The sequence below is a fragment of the Rhinoderma darwinii genome, chromosome 3, assembly GCF_050947455.1.
Source record: "Rhinoderma darwinii isolate aRhiDar2 chromosome 3, aRhiDar2.hap1, whole genome shotgun sequence".
NCBI lineage: Eukaryota > Metazoa > Chordata > Amphibia > Anura > Rhinodermatidae > Rhinoderma > Rhinoderma darwinii.
In genome coordinates this window covers 332,982,982-332,997,764 of record NC_134689.1, presented here as the reverse complement: position 1 = coordinate 332,997,764, position 14,783 = coordinate 332,982,982, and the positions used below count along the sequence as shown (strand labels likewise).

General features: G+C 44.0%; 1 long non-coding RNA gene across 1 annotated transcript; it reads right to left on the bottom strand.

Moving 5' to 3' along the window:
- Nucleotides 1-1,788: 1,788 nt before the first annotated feature.
- On the bottom strand, nt 1,789-10,528 carry LOC142748186 (uncharacterized). The gene is made up of 3 exons (XR_012882172.1): nt 10,459-10,528; nt 7,690-7,830; nt 1,789-2,163 (listed from the first exon to the last, which is right to left on the bottom strand). It is a non-coding gene; the product is annotated as an uncharacterized LOC142748186 (long non-coding RNA).
- Between the last annotated feature and the right edge of the window lie 4,255 nt (nt 10,529-14,783).

Genomic DNA, 14,783 nt, shown 5'->3' with positions numbered 1-14,783 from the left:
GATGTCAAGATTCTGGCAAAGGCCTTAGCTCTGAGGTTGAATAAAGTGATTTCTACCATTATACACCCGGATCAGACCGGCTTTATGCCTGCTAGGTCCACAGCTATGAATTTGAGACGCTTATTTTGAAATCTTCAGCTGAAGGCGGATAATGTAGGGGAAAGAGCTATTCTTTCATTGGACGCTGCTAAAGCTTTTGATAGCGTGGAGTGGCAATATCTTTGGTGCTCCTAGGAGGCTATGGGTTTCGGATCGTCCTTTATATCATGGATCACGGTCTTGTATTCTTGTCCTACAGCTCGAATAAGGGCAAATGGTGGATTATCTGTTCGGTTTGCTCTTGAAAGAGGAACTAGACAGGGATGCACATTATCGCCCCTCCTGTTTGCTGTGGCAGTGGAGCCCCTAGCAGCGCACATACGTTTGTCCGATGATATTAAGGGATTTTCATATGGCTCTGTGCAGGAAAAAGTGGAGCTTTATGCAGACGACATGCTTCTCTATTTGGGGATGTAGGTAGATCACTGGCAGAAACAATATCCCTAATTGAGAATTTTGGTGCATTGTCTGGTTTTAAAATAAATAGGGTTCATGATGTGTCTGTGGGGTGTGTTGAACACTTTAAATATTTGTGGATAGTGGTTTCGGCTTCTCCTTCTGATTATATTGCCCTTAATCTGCAACCCCTCTTGGTCTGATTCAAAATGAAAATATCGGCTTGGTGTAAGTTATATTTGTCGGTTGCAGGTAGGGTTAATCTTATCAAGATGATCCTAATGCCACAATTATTGTACATTTTGCATAACTCCCCTGTATGGATTCCTTTACGCGACTTTTATTATGTTAATGCACTTTTTAGAGATCTAATATGGCGTAAGGATCACCCCAGACTTAAATTGGAAATTCTACAATGTGCAAAGCATGACGGCGGCCTGGCCCTACCCAATCCTTGGTTATACTTCTTTGCTTTCCAATACCAGCATTTTAAGGGGTGGGGGGAAATTATACCGAGTGGATCTAATAGTGCGATTTTGCAGTTACACTTTGGTTCATCCGCTTTATTGACAGTTTTGGAAGCGGGTCATTCTCTGCTGTCGGGTAGGAATATGCCCACATATGCGCTAATGCGTAAAGTTTGGGATAAGGTCCGGTCCATTAGAGATATAGGGGTATGCACAGCTTTTGCGCCTACATGGGGCAATAGGGCACTTCAGGAGTTCTTCTCTCTTGAAGGATTTGAGGTTTGGCAATCGAGGGGCATATCCCGTGTATCACAGTTTGTTCCAGGATGATATATTTAAAACTTATCAACAGCTTCAGGAGGAATTCGGGTTGCCTCGAAATTCCTTTTACCAATATCTACAGATAAGACATGAATATGATGCCCAAAAGAAGGTTGTAGATTTGAATGTACATACAGATGGGGTGCTGGCTGTCTTACATACTGGGAGTGGTACTTCGGGGGTTATCTCGAACATTTATCAGCTGTTGCTTAGTAAATTTTTGGATAAGTACCCCTTGATTGCTTCTCGAAAATGGGAGCGGGATATGGGTCCCATCTCTGAAGAACAATGGTCAGATATCATGGAAGCAGTTCCGAATATTTCTCTTAGTGAGGCTGGGCACCTCTCTCTATAATACATTATCCATAGAGTATATAAGACTCCTAAATTTATTTTCAACATTGGTGTACGGGGTGACTCTACTTGTCCCAGATGCTCGGAAGATGGGGCGGATCATCTGCATATGTTGTGGTCATGTCCACATTTAACTTCATATTGGTCAGACGTGCTGAAGCTGAATCAGGATGCTTATGGGCTTACGCTTCAGGGGACTCCTATGGAGTGCATTTTGGGGTGTGTTACGCATATTCAGACTTCTGTCCAGGAGCGGCTTGCTATTGCAAGACAGCTATACATAGCTAGAAAACTTATTGCATTACACTGGATACAAGGCGCCCCGCCGACTAGGAGTGAATTCATTGCTAAAGTGAATAAAATGATTGTGTAGGAAAAAGCTGTGTACGTAAAGTGTAAAGCGCTTAACATTTTTTATTCCATATGGGGATCATGGTTATGTGTATCGGAATCTGTATCATAAACTGTGCCCTTGGACTTTTTCTGGGTGAAGCCTTCTGTATTGGATGTCGATTAAATTTCTATACTGGAAGGGATGAGAGGTGGGGGATTAAGAGAGTCCTATGTCTGTTTTACATCTGTATTGTACTTGCTATCAGGTGAATTGTTTATTCGATGTTTGGAATATGTCTCACCACATATGTCTTTTATTTCTGTAATATCAGATGGTGCCTGGGGGAGGGTTAGGGAAAGGGTTTGTATGTTATGTTTTGTATTGTTTAATCTTGAAACTTCAATTAAAAAGAACTGATTTAAAAAAAAAAAATAGGCTCTGTCATCAGTTTCTAACTGCCCTATCTTCTACCTAATCTAATAGGCGCTTTAATGTAGATAAGTAATGTGTTTTTATTTTAAAAAAACACGCTTATTTTTGACAAAGTTATGAGCATTTTAAGTGTTATGCTAATTTGTTTTTAATGCCCAAGTGGGCGTTTTTTACTCTTGACCAAGTGGGCGTAGTAAAGAGAAGTGTATGAAGTGTGGAGCAGCGTTTCAGGAGGGAGGCATGAAACACGTCGTGTATTTGAAAAGAAGTGGGTAACTCCAGCCGGAAGGAGACAGGGTTAAGGACCTCAATGACTTGTACGGGGCCCTATATACCGGGGAGAAAATGAAAACATTTTGGACGGAACTTTAAGACGCAAATTTTTTGAAGACAGCCACACCAGATCCCCTACCACAAACAAGGGGTTAGCAGAACGTCTTCTTCTATCTGCCTGAGTCTTTTGTATGCTCTGGGACGCCTCTAGGTTCTTCTGAACCTGGGCCCAGACTGTGCACAGTTCCCGATGAACGACATCTACCTTGGGATTGTTGGAACCACCAGGTGAAACGGAGGAGAACCGTTGATTAAACCCAAAATTACAGAAAAAGGGGGAGACCCCTGACGAGTTACTGACCCAGTTATTAAGGGAAAATTTGGCGAGGGGAATGAAGGAGACCCAATCATATTGACAGTCGGAGATAAAACACCTTAAATATTGTTCTAGAGACTGATTAGTCCTCTCAGTTTGGCCATTAGTTTCAGGATGGAAGGTTGAGTAGAAGGACAGATCAATCTCCAACTTTTTACAGAAAGCTCTCCAAAACAATGAAACAAATTGTACCCCTCTGTCAGAAACAATATTGACAGGAACCCCCATGGAGACACAGGATGTGTTTGACAAACAAGGTAGCTAACGTCTTGGCATTGGGTAGTTTCTTGAGGGGCACAAAGTGGCACATCTTACTGAAGTGGTCTACTACAACCCACACCACCGACTTGCCTTGAGATGGAGGCAGATCGATGATAAAATCCATGGAGATATGGGTCCAAGGTCTCTGGGGAATGGGCAAAGACCTGGGAGTCTTGGACCTAGAACAAATTTCACAAGCGGCGACGTAGGCCTTAACGTCTTTAGGCAACCCAGGCCACCAATAGTTTCTAGCAATGAGGTGCTTGGTACCCAGGATGCCTGGATGGCCAGATAGTGCAGAGTCATTATTTTCCCTGAGTACCCTTAGCCGGAATTGCAGGGGAACAAACAGCTTGTTCTCAGGAAGGTTCCCGGGAGCTGAACCTTGATCAGCCACAATTTCGGAGACTTAGTCAGAATCAACAGAGGATATGATTATACCTGGGGGCAAAACACAAGCAGGATCTTCCTCCGAAGGAGGGCTGGCCATGAAGCTACTCGACAGTGCATCAGCTGTAATATTTCTAGACCCAGCCCTATAGGTGACCACAAAGTTGAATCTAGTAAAAAACAACGCCCATCGAGCTTGTCTCGGGTTTAGCCTCCGGGCAGATTCTAGGAAGACCAGATTCTTGTGGTCGGTAAGGACCGTTACCTGGTGCCTAGCCCCCTCCAAGAAGTGGCGCCACTCTTCAAATGCCCATTTAATGGCTAAGAGTTTGCGGTTGCCCACGTCATAGTTACTCTCAGTGGGCGAGAACTTCCTGGAGAACTAGGCACATGGACGGAGATGGGTGAGGGACCTGGTACCCTGGGACAAGACAGCACCCACTCCCACCTCGGAGGCGTCAACCTCCACGATGAATTACTCCACTTCGTTAGGCTGAATCAGCACTGGGGCAGATATAAATCACTTCTTAAGGATCTCAAATGCCTGGAGCGCCTCCGGAGGCCAGTGGAGGAGATCAGCACCTTTGAGAGTAAGATCCGTAAGAGGCTTAGCGATGACAGAGAAGTTAGCAATAAATCTCCTGTAATAATTAGCAAACCCCAGGAAGCAGGTTGGACCCATTCAGCCACAGCCTGAACCTTGGCAGGGTCTATGCGGAATTCATTAGGAGTGAGGATTTGACCCAAAAATGGTATCTCCTGCACCCCAAACACACATTTTTCGGATTTAGCAGAGTTTGTTTTCCCGAAGGGCCTGGAGCACCTTCCTGACATGCTCAATGTGGGAGGACCAGTCCTTGGAAAACACAAGTATGTCATCAAAGTACACTACAAGAAATACCCCCAGGTAGACTCTTAAAATCTCATTTATGAAATTCTGGAAGACCGCGGGAGCATTACACAACCCAAAGGGCATGACGAGGTATTCGAAATGACCTTCGGGCATGTTAAACGCAGTCTTCCACTCATCCCCTTCTCTGATTCGGATAAGGTTATAAGCCCCCCCGAAGATCAAACTTAGCGAACCATTGGGCCCCCTGAACCTGATTGAAGAGATCAGGAATCAAAGGAAGGGGATACTGGTTCCTTACAGTGACCTTATTGAAGTTTCGGTAATCGATGCACGGCCTAAGACTACCATCCTTCTTCCCTACGAAGAAGAAACCAGCACCTATCGGAGAAGTAGAGGGGCGAATGTAACCCTTGGCCAGGCTTTCCTGGATATATTCTCTCAAGGCCTCACGTTCGGGACAAGAGAGATTAAAAATCCTACCCTTAGGGAGCTTAGCTCCTGGTACCAAATCGATTGCGCAATCATATTCTCTATGAGGAGGTAACAGTTCGGAGGCCTTTTTAGAAAAAACATCAGCGAACTCCTGAATAAACTCAGGTAGAGTTTTCACCTCCTCAGAGAGAGAAATAAAATTAACAGAAAAACAGGACGTCATGCATTCATTACCCCATTTGGTAAAATCCCCAGTATTCCAGTTAAACGTGGAATTATGCATCTGCAACCAGGGAAGGCCTAAAACCAAATCGGACGATAATCCCTGCATCACCAGTACAGAGCACTGCTCCAAATGAATGGAGCCAACAATGAGTTAAAAAACAGGGGTATGCTGCGTAAAATAACCATTAGCAAGTGGAGTGGAGTTGATACCCACTACCGGGACATGTTTAGGCAAATCAATCAATGGCATAGCTAGAAACATAGCAAATTCCACAGACATAAGATTAGCAGAAGACCCTGAAACCACGAAGGCACTGCCGGTGGCAGACCTACCCTCAAAAGTGACCTGAAAGGGAAGCAAGATCTTATTAGGTTTCATATTTACGGGAAATACCTGTACGCCGAAGCGACCTCCCCGATCGTCACTTAGGCGCGGAAGTTTTCCGGCTGCTTATTCTTACGCCTAGGACAGTTGTTCACTTGATGCTTGTCATCCCCACAGTAGAAGCAGAGACCATTCTTCCTGCGGAGCTCTCTACATTGTTGGGGAGACACGGAGGCCCCGAGTTGCATTGGTTCATCCGAGATTCCGTGGAAGAACGAAGCAACGAAACCTCGGGAGCCATCATGGGGGAGCCAGAGGAGAAGGCACAAAAACGTTCAAGTCGTCGTTCCCTGAGACGTTGGTCAAGACGTACCGCTAAAGCCATAACCTGATCTAGAGAGTCAGAAGAGGGATAGCCAACTAATAGGTCTTTCAGGGCGTTCGACAGACCCAATCTAAACTGGCACCTCAAGGAAGCGTCATTCCACCGAGAAGCTACGCACCACTTCCTAAAGTCAGAACAGTACTCCTCAACGGGTCTCTTACCCTGACGTAAGGTCACCAGCTGACTCTCGGCAAAGTCAGTCTTGTCAGTCTCGTCATAGATGAGCCCGAGAGCAGAAAAAAAAGGTCAACAGAGGAAAGTTCAGGGGCGTCAGGAGCCAAGGAGAAGGCCCATTCTTGGGGGCCGTCCTGGAGCGGGGACATAATTATACCCACTCGCTGGCTCTCAGAACCTGAGGAGTGGGGTCTTAATCGGAAATAGAGCCTACAACTCTCCCGAAAGGAGAAAAATGTCTTCCGGTGCCCTGAGAACCGGTCAGGCAACTTGAGGTGGGGTTCAAGAGTTGAGGTGGAGGGCACTATCTGGTTAGCATCAGGCTGGTTGCACCTCTGAGTCAAGGCTTGGACCTGTAGGGAGAGACCCTGCATTTGCTGAGCCAAGGTCTCAAGCGGGTCCATAGTTGTGTAGGAACCAGGGTAGAAAAGGTATACGGGCCTGTGATTATGTAATGTCGGGGTAGGGAGACAGACATGTGAGCCCTAATCTACCCGCCACTCAGTCCCTGCCTACTTGCACGGCCCGTCCTAGGCGATGGCGTACAACTGGGCGACGGTCCCTACGCTCAATAAGTGCACGACTGACAAACAGACAAGGGTACACAGAAGCTAAGGGAAAGGGGCAGTTGCCCTTGGCAACACCGTGAGCAACAAGAGTAGTGAATGAGCCGAGTCAAACTAGGAGTGTACAAGGTACCAAACGCAGAGCAGGAGCGTAGTCAGTAAAGCCAGGGTCAATTTGAAGCAGAGGTCAATAGTACTAGCAGGAACAGCAAAGCCAGGAAACAAGACAGAATCACAGGCAAAGGAAGAGCAGGAAATGAAGGTATAAATAGATCGAGGGTGGGAGCTAGCTCAGTCTGGCCAGGCTGTGATAGGTTCTCCCACTCCTCAGCCTACCAGCCTGAGTGGTAGCAGATCGAGTCACTCTATCAGACCTAGGAGCAGATGCAGACTGATTAACCACGGGCGTTGACACAGAAGCTGCTCCATATATGAACAGTGATGTCAAGAGGTTCAAGGATGGTTCTGATGTCACTGTTCATATATGGACAGTGATGTTATGGGCTTTAAACTATGAATGGGCCAGAGCATCGGAAATTGGAGGAGTCTGATTTGGGGTCTTTATTTAAGGGGAGTATAGTCATTGGCCTTTGTTTAGGGAGAGTCTGGTCTGCGGTCTGTTTATCTGAGAGTAGTCGGTTCTGTAATTAAGGGTAGTCTCGTCTGAGGTCTGTATTAAGAAGTAGTCTGGTCTAGGGTCTAGGGTTAGTCTTGTCTAAAGTTTGTATTAGAGGGATAGTCTGACCCGGGGTCTGTAATTAGGAGTAGTATGTTCTGGGCTCTATATTTATGGGTAGTCTTGTCTGCAGTTTGTATTAGGAGGATGGTCTTGTTTTGGGTCTTCATTTAGGGGTGTCTGGTTTGGGGGTCTTTATTTAGGAGGACTGTTCTTTGCGGTCTATTTTAAGAGGATAGTCTGGTATGGGGGGTCCGTAGTTAGGGTTAATTTGGTTTGGGATCTGTATTAATGGGGTAGTCTGTCAGTTTTAATATATTTGTATGTGGGGTGTTAAAGTGTTATTCTACCTAATGTTGATAAAGGAAACAAAGTGTGGGCTCCTCCTTCTGCGCCGGTGGCTACGTATAATGGACTTTCAGGGAAGCTCAGCTTAACATATTCTTGTTTGAATCTTCTGCAAATATCCAAATATGATGATCGGAGCCGACCTGTAAACAAGACAAACCATGAAAAATCACCCCCAGATGCATCGTAATGTCACACTAGGGCCCATTAGAAACAAAATGGTTGTGTTGCCTGTAGCAACCAATCAGATTACATGTTTCATATTTTCAGTGCAGTGTAGGACATGAATGCTCTGGTTGCTGTGGAAAACTCCACCCCCTTATTGCCCGCATTAAGCCCAGTATGTTATAATAATAATAATAATAACAACAACCATATTAACCCCTTAATGACTGGGCCTTAATAGACCTTAACTGGTTGCCGACACAGGACGAGAATGCTCGTCCTGAGCGGCAAGTACTTGGCGCATTAAGACGAGCATTCTCGGATCGCGACGTTCAAGGAGAGGGGACTGCACTTTGATCGCTTCATAGAAGATAACTGTGACACGATCAAAGCCCACAACTTGTATGGCCAGACAGCCCAGGGTCTATTGAAGGACCCCAGGGCTGTCTGAACATATTTCCTGTTGTTAGGGCATACTGAGGTATGTCCTAACAACTGCCTGTGTACAATCAGTACACAGGCTAATGTACTAGCATATAGATCTATGCCAGTACAACCTGTACAACAAATGTATAACATTATTTATGATGATCGGTGTATGGTGTAAAAAAAATAAATATTAAAACTGCTGCGGAACTGCTTTCTTTCTGCATTTTCGCCAAAATAAAAATTTATATAAATTAAACGATAATGTATTTGTACCAAAAAATGTTACCTACATAAAGTACAACTCGTCCCGCAAAAAACAGAGTCTCATACAACTACGTCGTACAAAAAAAAAAAGAGTTATGAGCGTCGGGATACAAAGAGGGAAAAATAAAAAAATTGTTCTGTCCTCAAGGCCAATATTGGCAGTGAACAGATAAATTTTTCTGTTTTTGCCTCTCTGCCTTTCAGCAGCCATAACTTTTTTATGTTTTTTTGTTTTTTTTATTTTTTCATTGACGTGGCTGTATGAGGCCTTGTTTTATGGGAGAGAAATAGTATTTTTTATCCACGCAGTTTGGGGGTAAAAAATATATTTTTCTACGGTGTGAATATAGGAAATAGCGATTCTCGGCGGGTGTGAATATAGGAAAAAGGGATTCTCGGGATGGTTTTTCTTGTTTATTTTTTATCACGTTTCACGCTAAACCTGTTAAATTAATTTGTCAGGTTATTACGGTCGTGTAGATACCTAATATGTGTAGTTTTTTTGTTTTTATGGAATGTGGGGGCAATAAAATATATTTTATGCAAAATAATGACCCCTTTTTGGGACTTTTTTTATATATTTATATTTTTTTAACTTTTTTTTTAAAATCCCATAAAGGGATAATATTATTTATAACTTTATTTTTTACTTATTATGTATTAGCATACTCCTGTATGCTAATACATTACGCTGTGTCACTATGACATAGGTTGCTGATCGGGCAGCACATGTGTGCCCGAACAGCAGGCAAACGGAACAGACAGCTGTGGGGTCCTTTGTTGGTCCCCAGGGCTGACTGCAGAGGGATTCCCCGGTGTTTGATGGCATCACCGAAATCAAGGTGATGCGATCAAGGAGGGGGGGAATGCGGTTTGATCATGCCGCGGTCACGAACAAAGGCGATCAAAGGGTTAAACAGCTGGGATCCGAATGTTTTCCAATCCCAGCTGTGTTCAGGAGGCTCCTCTGAGATCAGGAGCTGTAAGTTACAGCTCCGGCTTAGAGGATGAGCGGTCACACGAGCGCTCAATAGCCTCATCTACAGCGACGCCAATAGACGTAGTAGTAGACTGGGACCTGCGGTCGGGAAGGAGTTATTGATAATGATAATGGTGATGATGATAATAAAATATACATATTTACTGCTGTAACAGGAGCATCTCTACATAGGTCATGGGAAGTGCAAGAGAAAAGTGTTTGGGTGCCATGGCAACTAATTAGCTCTTATTTTCTCGCAGCCTCTTGGAATTTGAAAGCAGCATCCTGATTGGTTTCTGTAGGTAACATGTCCACTTTTTTCCATTGCACTACTTCTGGGGAATCTCCCTATAAATGAGTGCCGGAAAAAAGTGTGTGTTTCCCATAGCAATCTAAAACCGTGCTGGATTCATATTGGTTGCTATGGGTTTGCACAATTTATCATACACACTTTATAATATATTATATAATTTATTTATGTGCTGATCATACAGATTCTATCATATATGACTGGTATTATTACATATTAATAACATACAGCCCGTTCGTTATTCAATAAGGGAATTAATTTACTAATTGAATAAATATCTGTATATTGTTAATATGAAATAAATCCTTTTAAAGCCCTTGGTGGGGCACTATAGGGCAGCAATGCTCCCTACTATATTATACATATATCTTCTATACTACTGTGTCGTGCTACAAGTAATGAAATGGAGGCAAGTGATAAATAAGGCTCTGCTCACATTTGCAATGGCACCTGGCATGACTTGTAATGGGGGTCCATTGGGTTCCATTATGGTGTCTACGTTTTTCCTCTTAATAAATTTGGCGCATTTCATATCGACATAGTTCAGATCAAACTTGGCGTATGAAATGCCAGTCTTAATAAATCCCACCCCATGACTTCAGAAGATGATGATGATTGAGGTACCTGTATTCTGCCCTTGGTCTTTGTCTTCATCTTCTGATCTGAGCAGTGAGCTCCGGTTATACATGATAGTATTATTATAATGGAAGCTTGTGATGTCATAATGTTTATTCAGATACATGGCAGCACATGACCACAGGATGGAATGGTAGAATTATACTGATGTCATCTTATGATGTCACAATGTGTACTGAGCTACAGGGCACCATCTTGTTGGCAAGCCCCAACATTATCCAGGTTACATGTAATAAAGAATAATAAAGTCAATGACCCACGTTTACTAATAAGGGCGTATTTTACACCAGTCAAAGTGGAGGGGATAGTTGGCGAGATCTGCGCCAAATGTATTAAAAGGAGCATGGTACTTAAAAAATTTGTTGCATTTTGATCTCTATGACAGACAGAAAACAATATTTACAAAAATATATATAACCCCCTAACAGTCACATTAACCACTTCCTGACTAGAGGGTTTACCCCCCCCCCCCATCCTCCTGATCAGGCCCTTTTTCAAGTTTTAGGCCTTATTCACATGAACGTGTGCGTTTTGCGCACACACAAAAAACACTGCGTTTTTTGAGCGTTGCAGTTCCGTGTGTCATCAGTGTTTGCTGCGTGGCTGCGTGATTTTCACGCATATGCCATCCTTATGACATGCGGTTTTGATGTTTAGAAAAAGAAATGAAGGAGGTGCTTTTATTTTTTCCTTCATTTCTTTTTCTACTGTTGCGCGAATCACGTGCGACACACGGAAGTGCTTCCGTGTGCCATGCGCGATTTTCACGCACCCATTGACTTCAATGGGTGGGTGATGCACGAAAAACGGCCAAGTATAGGACATGTCGTGAGTTTTACGCAGCGGACATACGCTGCGTGAAAATCACGGACTGTCTGAACAGCCCCATTGACTACATAGGTCCGTGCGACGCGCGTGATTTTCACGTGCGTATCACGGACGTTAAACACGTTCGTGTGAATAAGGCCTTAGCCATGTGGCAATTTGAAAGTAAAACGTTCTATTACTCTTCCAACCTACATGTATTTGGTCTTGTTTTTCTCAGAACATGTTGGGCTTTCGTATTGTGTAAAAAAATGAAGTATATTTCAATTTTTAAAAAATGTAAAGGTAAAAAAGGAAAATACATTGAAATAAAATGTGAATATGTGATTATAGATGATTTTTTTTATATATCTGGTGCATGCCACTGGGTATACACACCTGAATATATATTTGGCAACTGCTGCCAACTTCAGCGATACCAAATATGCGCGCATTTCTTTAATGCTGGGCGCAAGGCAGAGCTTACAATGAATGGTGCGCAAACTGGCTTTTGGAGAGCAAATTTTCCACAGCTGACACCATACGACCATTACAGACGTTGTGATATTCCAAAACACTGTGAACACCCCGATAAAATTACTCTTTTGAGGAAATTAGACCCCCAATGTATTAGTTTAGTGACATATAAAAGATTTTAGCCCTCTGTTTTTTTTCCTGACAATTCGTTGACTTTGATGTAAAAAATTAAAACAGGCTTTTTTTTGCAAATATGTGAATTCAGGTGACCTTTTTTGCCATCTGGTGCATTCCACTGGCCAAACACACCTGAATACATATTTGGCAAACGATACCAAATATGTGTGCATTTCACACACGTTGGGCGCAAGGCAGAGCTTACAGGGAATGGTGCACAAACTGGCTTTTGGAGAGCAAATTTTCCACAGCTGGTTCCATAGCGATCTTTGTGTATATCGCTTTAGATATATAATTTATATATAATTAATATATAATTTTATCTATATAAAGATATAATTATCTATCTATCTATCTATCTATCCATCTATCTATCTATCTATCTATCTATCTATCTATCTATCTATCTATCTATCTATCTATCTATCTATCTATCTATCTATCTATCATCTCTCATATAAATAGATATATATTATAGTACTAGGCTTTGGCTACGCGGCGACTTTGGCCATAACACCGGTCCCATGGCCAAAAATTGCTTTGTCCGTATAAAGGCAGCAGGAGTAAATGAGCTTTAAATCCAGCCATGGTTAAAAGATGGTATTAAAAACAGAGCTAGAATAATTTAAAAGGTGCATAAAAAATACAACCGAACAAATCACAAATTATACTGACACAATGCAGACATATATTGTCACTACGTAATACAAGCAGACACACTAACATCCTAAATGCAATTACAGATAATATACACCTACAACGTACGTGTAAGGGTGCATCCCTGCTTACCCCTCTCCGGAGGACAGCGCAGGGACACGGGCTGTCGGGCGGCTGAAGTGGCTGCAGCGCAGGGCGAAGTAGCGTCTCGGGCGTCATGGCAACGGCCGCACTGCCGAGAGCCATGACGCCTGCGCCCAACGTCAAGTAGGGCGAACTCTCGCGCGGCGAGACCGAGGAGGAGGGGAAGCGTGGCAAGGGAGAGGGGCGGAGCCGAGTGTGGCGACAAAGAGGAAAAGGGAGAGAGCGGAGAGAGAGGGGAAGAAGCAGGAACAGGACTGTAGGGGACCGGAGTCAGAAGGAGAGAAAGAGCAGGGAAAGTGAAGGAGAGAAAGAAAGGCCGCCGGGAGAGAGAAGAAGCAGGAGCCTGACAGCAAGTGGCTCCCCTCTGCAGACTTGTCCTGTGCAAATCCTGGAGAAGGACAGAGGATCGGCTGGAGCACAAGGAGTGTGCCAACAGCCACAGGTACCGTGCTCAGAGTTTAAGACCCCTGACCCAGAGCTAGAGTCCCGCCACAAAGAACAGGCCCTTGTCCTAGTCTGTGACGTCCCTCTCTAACTACCGCCACCGTAAGCACAAAAGACTACTCCCAGAAGGGACAACAACTCATCCTGAGCTAGGCCCAAAGGCAGGAGGACTTGCAATCTCATTTACCGCGCCAGTGCCTCTGTGCGTCCTTTAGAGTAAAGCACCGCATGTAACCCTTGCATGGAACTGTTATGAGTAAAGCACCGCATGTAACCCTTGCATGGAACTGTTATGAGTAAAGCACCGCATGTAACCCTTGCATGGAACTGTTATGAGTAAAGCACCGCATGTAACCCTTGCATGGAACTGTTATGAGTAAAGCACCGCATGTACCCCTTGCATGAAACTGTTATGAGTAAAGCACCGCATGTAATACTTGCTTGGAACTGTTGTTTATGAATCTTGTTGGGACAGGAGCAGACAGAAGGAACGGTCGGGTTGACGGGACCTTGTTGGACTATTAGCTGGATTTCGTGTAAACCTTAGCGTCAGCCCGCCAGTTCAGTTGCGTCCTAGGGGGTCCACCGTGTGGAATACCGACTGAGGAGAGAGAGGGTTGTCATGAAAGGTAGCGGATAGCTCCGCAAGGACCCGTGACGGTGCTAGTAGTTACGTTAGTCGCTGATTCCCACGACGCAATCCGTGGGCCGAGAGTGTTACTCTTACCCTAGGATAGGCTGTCAGTAGTGGGTAGCTCCCGCCGTGATTGACAGCGGCGTATCCTTAGCCAAGCCGGCAACGTGGGGTCAGGCACAACCTCTCTCCGGAGGACTTCCAGCGGGATCGAAGTCCTCAACCTCAGGTTTCCTGTCTGCTCCATAAAGAAGAATTTATTGTTATTTCTGCAGTAAAGAAGTTGCCCAAAAGAAGGTGTGTCCTGTTCATTGTGTTCCAACCGTGGTAGTCCCTCCTACGTACGTACGTACGTACGTACGTACGTACGTACGTACGTACGTACGTACATGCACTTTACACATACATACATTTTGGTCATGGCTTCTCACCTCTTTCCTCACAGAATTGGCACACAGTAAACGGAGAACACTTTGCAGCCCATTGCAAATCCCACTGTGGCAGCAGAAGAGGTGAGTGGCTGGTCACACATGGTAATGTGGACTAGCCGGCTATTCTGTAATTTAGGAGGTTTTCTGTTTAGTTTCAAAAAGCTTGTATTAGCAGGAAATAAAAACATAAGAAATGTTGTCAGAGTTACACTTACATTGCTGATTCTCGGCAGGTCCACCACTGATGGTTTCCTGGGTCCCTTCGATGCTTATTTTGTTTTTGTTTGTTTTTATAACTGGTGTCATAGTTTATCGTCCATAACGTTGTCACATTATCATAGCGTGATTTGACATTGCTATGAACGACAGACATGGCACCAGATAATAAATAAAAAAAGCATCACGGTACCCTACAAAACATCAGTGGTGGAATAGTCAAGAATCAGTAATAAGTCTATGATATGTATTTTCTGCACAAGATTTATCAAAACAAAAACACAAAAACCCCTTCAATTAACTCCTTAACGCCGAAGGACGGATATATC